General features: G+C 42.9%; 1 protein-coding gene across 1 annotated transcript in view; it reads right to left on the minus strand.

Moving 5' to 3' along the window:
• LOC126278147 (pancreatic lipase-related protein 2-like) overlaps positions 1-13393 on the minus strand; it is an 83236-nt gene that overhangs the window by 69540 nt on the left and 303 nt on the right. The gene's annotated exons all lie outside the window — the stretch shown is intronic.

The raw sequence follows: 13393 nt of genomic DNA on the forward strand, positions 1-13393 counted from the left end.
AGGTGGAGCTCCATTGTGCATCAAAACAACTGAGTCCAAAGTACCTCTCTCCCGTAGAGGAGAGATCACGTGTGGGCGAAGCAGATCACACTAACGTGTGCCGTTCACGCTGCATGTCCTTGGTCCTAGGGGTCCAAGTTCCTCCGAACGTTGCCGTTCCAGTATCGGCACCTAACGACAAGTAATGACACTAACGCTACTAAGAACGTAAATCCTGTAACGCAAAGACTGTTGTGCATCATCCCTATAAAGGTGGGTATCCATGCGGTAACTAGCTTTTCGTCCACACTGGGTCTGTCGCGCGCGATTAGCCGAGCGGTCTGGGGCGCTGCAGTCAGGGACTGTGTGGCTGGTCCCGGCGCAGGTTCGAGTCTTCCCTCGGGCATGGATGTGTGTGTTTGTCCTTAGGATAATTTAGGTTAAGTAGTGTGTAAGCTTAGGGACTGATGACCTTAGCAGTTAGCTCCCATAAGATTTCACACACACCGCACTGGCTCTAGTGATTAAAGTTTCATTATAACCACCCTGTAATAGAATCCACACGTCCTTCCATTGCCAGATTCACGATTCCTTGAAGCTCTAGGATGTATCCTGTCAACTGGATCCTTTTTTGGTCAAGTTGGGTCATAAATTTATGTTTTTCCCTCGTCGATTCCGTACCTCTACATTAGTTACGCGATCTACCCATCTAATCTTCAGAATTCTTCCGTAGCACCACACTGCCGAAGCCTCTACTCTCTTCTTGTCTGAACTATTTACCGTTCACCGTCCACTTTCGTACAGAGGTACACGCCAGACTTATGCTTTCGGAAGAGACTTCCTAAAACTTAAATATGTATCTAGCTTTTACGAATTTCTCTTTTTCAGATGTGCTTTTCTTGCTAATTCCTGTCTCCATTTTATATTCTCTCCACTTCTGCCGTAGTCACTTAATTTTGCTTCCCAAATAAGGTATCATTTTTACTGTCTTGTTTCCACACGTAATGTCCTCAACCTCGCCCGATTCAATTCAGTTACACTCCATTAACCTGTGTTTCATTGTCTTGATATTCATCCTACAACCACTTTTAAAAATGCTAAACATTTCGTTCCAAGACTTAGCCGCCTCTGACAGAATCGCAGTGTGACTGGCATACCTCAAAGTTTTCATTTCTTCTCTCTGAATTTTAATTCCATTTCCAAATCTCTGCTTTAGTTTTCTTTACTGCTTGTTCAATTTACAGACAAGATGACATGGAGGAAGAGTGACAACAGTGTTTTACTCCCTTCTCTACGAACCATGTTAACCAATGTTTCAAGGCCAAATCAGCCTATTGTCTAGACTGCAATTACTGAATACGCGGCTGCTCCTCATCAGGAACCATACGCTAGTCTGGCCTCTGATCAGATACCCCTCTGAAGAGGCTGCACTTACGGTATGGATGTCTCTATCACTGAGGGACACAAGCTGCCCAAACGCATCAAGGCCATGGTTCTCAACACTATGAATTATTATTTTATTAGAGTTAGTTGCAGAAATTAGACCCAGTGCATCATACGTTTGCTTGAGAGATGACCTCCAACTCAGTTTGTCCACAGCTCATTGCTGTCATCCATCCAGCAGTTCTCCTATATGTAGATCCTTGGAAACACAGTCCGTTGGCATTCTGAATACTATTTTCCACCGACTTTCTGGCATACAACCAATGTGACTTTCCTACTGCAAACATATTTTCGTTACGATTCATTGTACATAGCTTAGAGTTCAGTTTTATGGTGATGTCTCTATTCTCTACTTTCAGCATCAACAACGACTCCATAGATTTTATGAAAAACTTTTCTTTCTTGTGATACTTCAGCTGGCATCCACAAGGAAAAACTGCTCTGATTAATTTTCATAGATATTCAATTAAAAATTAGTTGACAAACTTCTCCTCTTGAGGATAGACTGTAGGCCATAGTATCAGCGACTGGCATTTTACAATTTAGCCACTATTTCAATTTTACTTGAAGGTTACTGTTTGATTACAGCATCTAGATTTTTGTACTCTTGAACTTGAAGGTGTGATCCACCTGAAGTCTGGGAATGTTGGAGTGGTCCCTGAGACCTATTTCGCTCTTTGTTAAGTCTCGTATATTCTGTCTTTTTGTTGCTGATGTGGAGTCATAATTTACCGTTGTCAGCATACCCTACTCACTTGATTCTCTCATTCCCATTATGAATTCCTCCGTGGTTGTCAAGCTCTCTCATAATCTTATTTAACGCGAGACTGAACAGACCTGGTGAACACGCTGTCATACTTTCGATTTTAAAAACCTCTGTCATTTTATTTCCAGACTTGATTCTTTCTGAAGTGTCAGCCAGGTATCCCATGATGAGATTTACCAGTTTTTTTAATATAAAAACCAAATTCCGTAAGACACATGATCATACTCTTAATGGATTCTTTCATATGTTCTACTGAAGTCAACAAAGAGAATTTGAGATTCTTGACCAAATTCACACATTTTCTCCATAATCTGTCGTAAAACGAAGAATTGTTCAGTTCTCAATCTCTCACTTCGAAATCAACATTGGTGCAACTCCTATAACTGCGTATCAAGGGCTCAATATTTTAAAGTCTTTTAGCAGTGTTATACCACAGTAGTTCTCACATATTATTCAGTCAGTCTTATAATGGATGGGACAGATGAGAACATTTTTCTATTTTAAAGGGTCGTTCACTAAACCAAATCGTTGTTGTAAATTTGTGGATTCTCATAACGAGCGATTTACCACCTCCCTGGATCATTTCAGCTTTAGTACCACTCTCTCCTGGTCTTCTATTCTTGACCTGTGTTATCTGTGTCTTCATCTCTTACAGTATTGGTGGTCAGTACTGAGAGTCCATGGTGTGTTGATTGTGAAAGGAAAGCAGAATTCTTGCGAGTGGACATTTTGGCAGATTGCTGAAATATTTCTTCCCTGTATGTGCAGTCTCAGAGTCTTTTACTAAAAACTCCCCTGTTGTGTATTGTTATGGATTTTTGGCCTAATTTTTGATTTATTCACAGAGGGTTTATATTTCTGCATAAGTCTTTGGTTTTCGATACTTGAGATACTTCATCTGCCTTTTCCTATATTACAGTTCTTACAAATTTTCTCTTCTCTCTCAGAGTAGCTTGTTTCTCCGTGCTCGCTCAAACTCTGCTTTGAAAAAATGGTCGTTATTTGACTAATTACTTTTCGCGGTATTACCTCCTCTCTCCAACTGCCTCCTCACAGGTATGGGTGAACCGCATTTATTTTTTCCCCACCGCTTGTCTTTTGATGACAGACTTTGGCCCATGTCTAACTATTCCTAGTATCTTTCCATTGTTTATCTCATCCTGTTCCTCTGCTTTTGTCAGAACATTAAAACTGTTTTGAATCTCAACGTACAGATCATTTCTGATTTTTTATTGGGTTAGTTTAGGCAGATCAAAATGTTGGAGTTTCTTTAGTCCATTCTTCCTCATAGATTTTTGGAGAGCTCCGATTATACTTTTCACTAACAAGGGAACCTCCCCATCGCACCCCCCTCAGGTTTGGTTATAAGTTGGCACAGTGGATAGGCCTTGAAAAACTGAACACACATCAATCGAGAAAACAGGAAGAAGTTGTGTGGAACTATGAAAAAATGAGCAAAATATATAAACTAAGTATTCCATGTGCAAGATAAGCAACATCAAGGATAACACCAGCACAGGTGCGTCGTGGTCCCGTGGTTAGTGTGAGCAGCTGCGGAACGAGAGGTCCTTAGTGCATGTCTTCCCTCGAGTGAAAAGTTTAATTTTTTATTGACAAACTATTATGTTTTCATCATTTTTTTGGGAGTGATTATCACATCCACAAGAAAACCTAAAACGGGCAAGGTAGAAGAATCTTTTTATCCATTCGCCAAGTGTACAAGTTAGGTGGGTCGACAACAAATTCCTGTCATGTGACGCACATGCCGTCACCAGTGTCGTATAGAATATATCAGACGTGTTTTTCTGTGGAGGAATCGGTTGACCTATGACCTTGCGATCAAATGTTTTCGGTTCGCATTGGAGAGGCATGACCTTTCGTCTACTAATCGCACGGTTTTGCGGTGCGGTCGCAAAACACAGGCACTAAACTTATTACAGAGAACAGTGACGTCAATGAACGAACGGACAGATCATAACTTTGCGAAAATAAACAAACTAAATTTTTGACTCGAGGAAAGACGTGAACCTAGTACCTCTCGCTACTGCGCCCCCGGTCTCCTTAATGTTGCCTATGTTGCACATGGACTACTCAGTTTGTATATTTTGCTTATTATTTCATGGTTCCACACAACTTCTTCCTGTTTTCTCGATTGATCTTTGTTCAGTTTTTCAAGGCCTATCCACTGTGCCAACTTATAACTAAATCTGAGGGGGGAGGTTCCATTGTAAGAAGTGGTCAGACGCGCCTACAGCTCTACATGAATTTCTCACATCCATAATCCAGCATCTAGATTCTGCATTGATTCCTGTGTGATGATTAAGTTGACAATGTTTCCATTTGGACAAACCCGGATGTCTTCATGTATGCACTACTTTTTTGTGGAACAATTTAGTGTTGCATATTCACATGCCTCTTCATGCAGCCCAACTGATGAACCATACTGAGTTGACATTACTGTAAATATAGTGTCGAAAAAAATTATAGCACTAAGAAGGAGTTGTGTGACACAAACGAAAGTTGGTAGGCGTGTTTCTACATCTGGAAAATGGTGTTTATTCAAATTTATCGTAAGAGTGGTACTAGAAACACCACCATGTGGATGCAACTCGGTTTTGCTTTAAATACATGCTGTAAACGATCGTGAGTGTTAGTTACCTTTGAAACTGGGCATGGTGAGTTGATCTCAATCAAGAATGCCCCTAAGGCGACAAAGGCGCCATTATCAACACCACAGTTAGCTTGAACGAAGTCGCGTAATAGGGCAACGAGAAACCGGCTGTTCCTTCTGCGATACTGCCGAGATACTTGGCAGGGATGTAGCTGCTGCATATTTTACTGGCAACAGTGGTCATGAGGTTGTGCGATCGCAAGAGGACCGGGCTCCGGACAGTCGCGTGACACTGCCGCGGGGGAAAAATATCGTCTCTAGCGCATCGTACTGCATCTGCAGCAACATTATGAGCAGCATTTGGCACCGGTGTGTCACTAATAATTGTTACAAATCGGTTACTTCAAACATAGATCCGAGCCAGACGCTCTGTAGCGAGCATTCCACTGATCCCAAATCATTGGCACTAGCGAATTCAGTGGAGTCAAGCGAGAGCTCATTGAAGGGCAGGTTGGAGGTCTGTTGTGTTTTCTGATGAAAGCTGGTTCCACATCGATGCCAATGATAACCATGTGTTGGTTAGAAGGATGCCAGTTGAGGACCTGCAACCAACTTGTCTGCGCGTTAAACACACTGGACCTACACCTGGAGATATGGTCAGGCGCGCTATTTCTTATGACAGCAGGAGTGCTCTCGTGGTTACCCCACGCACCTTGACTGCAAATTTGTCAATCTGGTAATTCGACCTGTTGTCCTGCCGTTCAAGAACGACATTCCAGAGGCTGTTTTCCAACAGGATAACGCTCGCCCAAATATCGCTGTCGTAACCCAACATGCTCTACAGTCTGTAGACATGTTGCCTTGGCCTGATACTTCATGTTGCGCCTTGTAACTAAGGTCTTATTTACGCTGGTGATCTGCAAATTTTATATCTCCTTTTCTACGTTGCTAACTTCTGTGATGTTTCTTCAAGCAGGCGTACATTGTCCAGCCAGACTATCTCCTGTCGAGCATATATCACACATCATCGGAAGACAACTTTAGCATCATCCACAAACAGCATTAATCATCCCTGTATCGACCGACCAAGTGCAACAGGCATGGATCTCCATCTCAAAAACCGACATCAAGCAACTCTACAACGCAATGCATGTACGTCTGTATGTTTACAGTCAACAAAATGGTTCAAATGGCTCTGAGCACTATGGGACTTAACTTCTGAGGTAATCAGTCCCCTAGAACTTAGAACTACTTAAACCTAACTAACCTAAGGACATCAGACACATCCTTGCCCGAGACAGGATTCGAACCTGCGATTACAGTCAACATTCTTGCAGTTACACCAGTTATTAATGTTTCACATTTGCAATGATCTACCTAGCGTTTATGTTGACCTGTGGTCTTGCAATGTTAATCTCATAAATATGTTACCCAGAAAAATGTATTCCAGCAATTTCCTTTCTCTACATTAATTGTTTTTTGGTGATGTGATTTATTTCCGTCAGTGTACTTCGAGGATCGATGGTGGGAATGAAAATTGTTTCTTGTCCAACGTTGGCCTTCAAATCGCTGATGGGGTTTCCTGTATAGGTTGTCAGGGTGGCATCAATAACGTCCTTCAGCTCTGGATAGAAAGTGACCTCCTCCTAGTGTGTACTATTTTCTGCATGTGCGTCACAGTTAACGAAGGTAAGATCATGATTTAAAAAGTCAAGCGTGAGTGCTGTAATACTGGGAAACTGTTACACTGATAATATAAATTATAAAATAATCTGATACATTAATTTTAAGAGTTTCTGTGAATGTTCATTTTAATGTTGAAGAAAGTGACGAACAGGAATGTTTTCAGTTGAAACTCGATCACGTCATGCATTAGACATTTATAATGCTATGGCAGGTTGTTAAATACAACATCATTAAAAGCTTTGCATCACTTGGGTTCCGAGAGTTCCGGAACCTGTACAGAAAATTGGAACAGAAATCAGCATGAACATCATTTCTGCCCTTTTTATTGCTCACGAAAACCACAGATTGCACATTGTGCCACCATACAGCGAGACCTTCAGAGGTGGTGGTCCAGACTGCTGTACACATCACTACCTCTAATATTCAGTAGCACGTCCTCTTGCACTGATGCATGCCTCTTTCGTCGTGACACGAAATTCACAAGTTCATCAAGGCACTGTCGGTCCAGATTGTCCCACTCCTCAACGGTGATTCGGCGTGGATTTCTCAGAGTGATTGGTGGGTCACGTCGTCCATAAACAGCCCTTTTCAATCATTCCCAGGCATGTTCGATAGAGTTCATGTCTGGAGAACATGCTGACCACTCTGGTCGAGCGATGTAGTTATCCTGAAGGAAGTCAAACAAGATGTACACGATTGGGGGGGGGGGGGGGGGCGAATTGTCGTCCATGAAGACGAATGCCTCGCCAATATACTCCCGATATGGTTGTACTATCGGTCGGAGGATGGCATTCACGTATCATACAGCCGTTACGGCGCCTTCCATGACCACCAGCGGCGTACGTCGGCCCCACAAAATGCCACCCCAAAACAGCAGGGAACCTCCACCTTGTGTGTATAAGGCGTTCGGCCTGACCGGGTGGCCTCCAAACACGTCTCCGACGATTGTCTGGCTGCAGGCATATGCGACACTCATCGGTGAAGAGCACGTGATGCCAGTCCTGAGCGGTCCATTCGGCATGTTCTTGGGTCCATCTGTACCGTGCTGCATGGTGTCGTGGTTTGAAAGATGGACCTCGCCATGAACGTCGGGAGTGAAGTTGCTCATCATGCAGCCTATTGCGCACAGTTCGAGTAGTAACACGACGTCCTGTGGCTGCACGAAAAGCATTATTCAACATGGTTGCGTTGCTGTCAGGGTTCCTCCAAGCCATAATTTGTAGGTAGCGATCATCTACAGTACTAGCAGCCCTTGGGCGGCCTGAGAGAGGAATGTCATCGACAGTTTCTGTCTCTCTGTATCTCCTCCATGTCCGAACAACATGGCTTTGGTTCAATCCGAGATGCCTGGACATTTCCTTTGTTGAGAGCCCTTCCTGTCACAAAGTAGCAATGCGGGCGCGATCGAACCGCAGTATTGACCATCTAGGCATGGTTGAACTACAGACAACACTAGCCGTGTACCTCCTTCCTGGTGGAATGACTGGAACTGATCGGCTGTCGGACCCCCTCCGTCTAATAGACACCGCTCATGCATGGATATTTACATCTTTGGGCAGGTTCAGGGACACCTCTGAGCAGTCAAAGGGACTGTGTCTGTGATACAATATCCACAGCCAACGTCTATATTCAGGAGTTCTGGGAACCGGGGTGTTCCAAAACATTTTTTGATGCGTGTACATTTTGTACCCTTGTATCTGATTCCTCTTTATAGGAATGTTGTGGTAAAAAGACGAGGGATAGTAGAAATCCTTGGGTAACAGAAGAAATATTGAATTTAATGGATGAAAGGAGAAAATATAAAAATGCAGTAAATCAAGCAGGCAAAAAGGAATACAGACGTCTCAAAAATGTGATCGACAGCAAGTGCAAAATGGCTAAGCAGGGATGGCTAGAGGACAAATGTAAGGACGTAGAGGCTTATCTCACTAGGGATAATACAGATACTGCCTACAGGAAAATTAAAGAGACCTTTGGAGATAAGAGAACCACTTGTATGAATATCAAGAGCTCAGATGGAAACCCAGTTCTAAGCAAAGAAGGGAAAGCAGAAAGATGGAAGGAGTATATAGAGGGTCTATACAAGGGCGATGTACTTGAGCACAATATTATGGAAATGGTAGAGGATGTAGATAAAGATGAAATGGGAGATACCATACTGTGTGAAGAGTTTGACAGAGCACTGAAAGACCTGAGTCGAAACAAGGCCCCCGGAGTAGACAACATTCCATTGGAACTACTGACGGCCTTGGGAGAGCCAGTCCTGACAAAACTCTACCATCTGGTGAGCAAGATGTATGAGACAGGCGAAATACCCTCAGACTTCAAGAAGAATATAATAATTCCAATCCCAAAGAAAGCAGGTGCTGACAGATGTGAAAATTACCGAACTATCAGTTTAATAAATCGCAGCTGCAAAATATTAACGCGAATTCTTTACAGACGAATGGAAAAACAAGTAGAAGCCGACCTCGGAGAAGATCAGTTTGGATTCCGTAGAAATGTTGAAACACGTGAGGCAATACTGACCCTACGACTTATCTTAGAAGCTAGATTAAGGAAGGGCAAACCTACGTTTCTTGCATTTGTAGACTTAGAGAAAGCTTTTGACAATGTTGACTGGAACACTCTCTTTCAAATTATGAAGGAGGCAGGGGTAAAATACAGGGAGCGAAAGGCTATTTACAATTTGTACAGAAACCAGATGGCAGTTATAAGAGTCGAGGGACATGAAAGGGAAGCAGCTGTTGGGAAGGTAGTGAGACAGGGTTGTAGTCTCTCCCCGATGTTATTCAGTCTGTATATTGAGCAAGCAGTGAAGGAAACAAAAGAAAAATTTAGAGTAGGTATTAAAATCCATGGAGAAGAAATAAAAACTTTGAGGTTCGCCGATGACATTGTAATTCTGCCAGAGACAGCAAAGGACTTGGAAGAGCAGTTGAACGGAATGGACAGTGTCTTGAAAGGAGGATATAAGATGAACATCAACGAAAGCAAAACAAGGATAATGGAATGTAGTCGAATTAAGTCGGACGATGCTGAGGGAATTAGATTAGGAAATGAGGCACTTCAAGTAGTAAAGGAGTTTTGCTATTTTGGGAGAAAGACAACTGATGATGGTCGAAGTAGAGAGGATATAAAATGTAGACTGGCAATGGCAAGGAAAGCGTTTCTGAAGAAGAGAAATTTGTTAACATCGAGTATAGATTTAAGTGTCAGGATGTCGTTTCTGAAAGTATTTGTATGGAGTGTAGCCATGTATGGAAGTGAAACACGGATGATAAATAGTTTGGACAAGAAGAGAATAGCAGCTTTCTCAATGTGGAGCTACAGAAGAATGCTGACGATTTGATGGGTAGATCACATAACTAATGAGGAGGTACTGAATAAAACTGGGGAGAAGAGGAGTTTGTGGCACAGCTTGACTACAAGAAGGGATCGGTTGGTAGGACATGTTCTGAGGCATCAAGGGATCACCAATTTAGTATTGGAGGGCAGCGTGGAGTTAAAAAATCGTAGAGGAGGACCAAGAGATGAATACACTAAGCAGATTCAGAAGGATGTAGGTTGCTGTAAGTACTGGGAGATGAAGAAGTTTGCACAGGATAGAGTAGCATGGAGAGCTGCATCAAACCAGTCTCAGGACTGAAGACCACAACAACAACAACAAAAAGCTCTTAAAGTGTTCATAGAGGTTTTTTTGGTCATACTACTACACTCATTTACATCTTTTTTCCAGAACAGAGAAATGTTGGTGACGGCTGACGACGTAATTGAATATATGTTGTCAAAGTACCAAGTGTTTTGAACAGGTCTCTCCAGATTAACATGTACTAAAACGCTAATAACCATTTATTGTATTCGAAAAATACTATTCCAATACGTTGAGTTTCCCCTCAGTGTCATTCCTTACACAGCAGTAATCATGTGTACTGCAATTGTAGCTACTTGAAGGCCCGTTACCAATTAAGGTTGTGGTCAATCTGTAGTACCAAAAAATCAATACTATCTATTCTTCATGTTTCACTGCGTTGAGTAACATAGTTTTATGACTTGAATATCATTATACATACTGAGACTTGTGAAAATGTAATATAATTCATTTGTTGTGAACCATCTGTTGATGTTGTCAAATAGTACGTTATCTTCCTTTTAAGAAAGCAGACTCGTACTACTTTTTTCTAGTACAAATACCACTTGAGAAAAGAAAATTTGCACCTTATGACAATGCAAATAGAATGTCATTTAATTTACACCAGGAATAACACAGGACTTAAAATAGAGTCCTGCAGAATGCTACGTCTTGATCACCAAGTGACAAACACCTCCGCTCTATGAAACACTGCGGAGCGATTTTAGTTTTAACGTAGGTCATTTCGCTGTCAGAAACATGTTCATCTTGAACTCTTCTTGTATCACCGTATAAATACTGTTGATAGAAACTATCTCTAGCTCCAGGTTTAGAACTGGCTTCCTCAACGTTGATCTCCACTTTGTAGCATTCTGTAGGGATACTAACCACAGAAGTGCGGTTAAAAACGTGGGGCGTTTTAACAGGTTACCTTCCATTCAGAAGGCTGTTGCAGTCAGCGACTGTTATATTCACTTGTTAATAAGAGATTTCAGCTATAAGTCGTCCTTCTTAAATTTTATTGGCAGAGCTAGATTTCAGCTAGAAACTAGCCATTCTCAATGCACTATCATTTTTGATCAGTGCATGTAATTCCTGCTGGTCGGGCTTCATCCACAGTTCAATGAATGGAACTGTTTTAGGGTAACGCTCCGGCGACATTTACATTTACGTACATCCCTAACTGTGTAAGCTGCTGTGCGGTATGTCGCGCGCGCTACACAGTGAGTTCTGCTCCTGCTTCTTTTTTGAAGCAGCTCTGCATTTGGCGTCACAAGGGCTGAGTGGACGCCTACCAGACTTCCCCACCTCAGAAAAAATCTGAGGAGGTACAGGGAATCGAACCCAGGTTCTTACGCAACGAAGAAAGTGGCGCTAACCACTCATCTATGAAGGCGGTTCAAATCTTATGTAGTTAATGGAAATTTCGTTCACCTCAAATGCAGACGTTTATGCTGCGAAGATTTACTTCATTTAAACCTGGTAGCCTGAAAAGTGCGTTGATCCTTAAAAATTGGGGAAGGGCTAGATTCACACCAGTAACTAAAGGGATCATGTAACGACGACGAACTCAGTGACAAACAGCAATGAGGCTAGGTTCGATGCTCCGCTTGTTTAGCTTCGTGATGGAGAAAAGTAAGTCTTTTTGGGAAGGCTGGAAACGCCGATTATTGCTTGTTTTGAAAATAATTTTTAGTGTCCGCCAGTGGGAGTGACTGACAGCAGTTGCCATGATCTGAAGATGGCTGGTGACAATCGAAGTTTGTAGTTGGGTAGTACTTTGCTTTTCTCAGTACGTACTTCTTTTTCTTCTTTTTCTATAGTTAAGTAATATTATGTGGCGTTGGGTTTCTGAGCTGTACAGATAGTTATTTCTATATTTATTAGTGATGGAAACAGTTTTTTAGTACTTTAGACAGTAATAATAATAATAATAAGTTTTAAACGCAGTTTGCAATAGACACAAGGGTGCAGGTCACATGTAAACAAGAAAAGCAGTTATACACTCTAAGACAAAAACGACTCATCGAGAGCTTCACAAATTGATCAAGTCAGTAACGCGTTGCTTCATCTCAGACCCTTGAGCAAGCAGTTATTCAGATTGGCATTGATTAATAGAGTTGTTGGATTCGCTCCTGAGGGATATCGTGCCTTGTTCTGTCCATTTGGCGAGTTAGATCGTCAAAATCCCGAGATGGTTGGAGCGCTCTGCCCAAAATGCTCCAATCGTTCTCAGTTCGGGAGAGACCTGGCGGCCTTGCCGGCCAAGGTAGGGTTTGGCAACTATGGTTTGGCAAGCATGAAGACAAGCAGTGGAAACTCCCGTTGGGTGTGGGCGGGCATTATACTGCTGAAATATAAGCCCAGTATGTTAACAAAATGGGGCACAGAATATCGTCGACGTACCCTGTGCTGTAAGGGTGCCGCGGATGATAACCAAAGGGTTCCTGCTATGAGAGGAAATGGCACCCCAGACCACCATTCCTGGCTGTTGGGCCGTATGGTGGGTGACGGTCAGGTTGGTGTCGCATGGCTGCCTGAGGCGTCTTCAGACACGTCTTCGACAGGGAATTTCATTGACTGGAATAGAATTCTCTTCAGTGACGAGTCCTCCTTCGACCTGAGCTCTGATGACCAGTGAAGAGCCGGGCGGAGTGGCCGAGCGGTTCTAGGCGCTACAGTCTGGAACCGCGCGACCGCTACGGTCGCAGGTTCGGATCCTCGGGCATGGATGTGTCTGATGTCCTTAGGTTGGTTAGGTTTAAGTAGTTCTAAGTTCTAGGGAACTGATGACCAAAGATGTTAAATCCCATAGTGCTCAGAGGCATTTTTGAACCAGCGAAGTTGTGTCTGGTGGCGTCCCGGACAGTGGTGGAATACCAAACTTCTGACTGTCGCCTATCACGTGTCCCGACAACCAGCAACGATGGTCTAGAGTGCCATTTCATTTTACAGCAGGAGCGCTTTGGTTGACAACCGCGGATCCCATACAACACAGCATTACGTCGAAGATATTCTACGCCCCGTTTAGCTATCCTTCTTGGAAAACCAACCTGGGGTCACATTTCAGCAAGATAACGCCTATCCGCACACTACGAGAGTTTCTACTGATTGTCTTTTTGTGCTTGGCAAACCGTGCCTTGGTCGGTGAGATCGCCAGATCTCTCACCAATCGAGAACGCTTGGACCATCATGGACAGGTCTGTGTAACCAGCTCGAGATTTTGACGATCTAATGCCTCATTTGGTGGGGGGACATCCAACAGCTACATCAGTCA

Source organism: Schistocerca gregaria, chromosome 6, assembly GCF_023897955.1.
Source record: "Schistocerca gregaria isolate iqSchGreg1 chromosome 6, iqSchGreg1.2, whole genome shotgun sequence".
Taxonomy (NCBI): domain Eukaryota; kingdom Metazoa; phylum Arthropoda; class Insecta; order Orthoptera; family Acrididae; genus Schistocerca; species Schistocerca gregaria.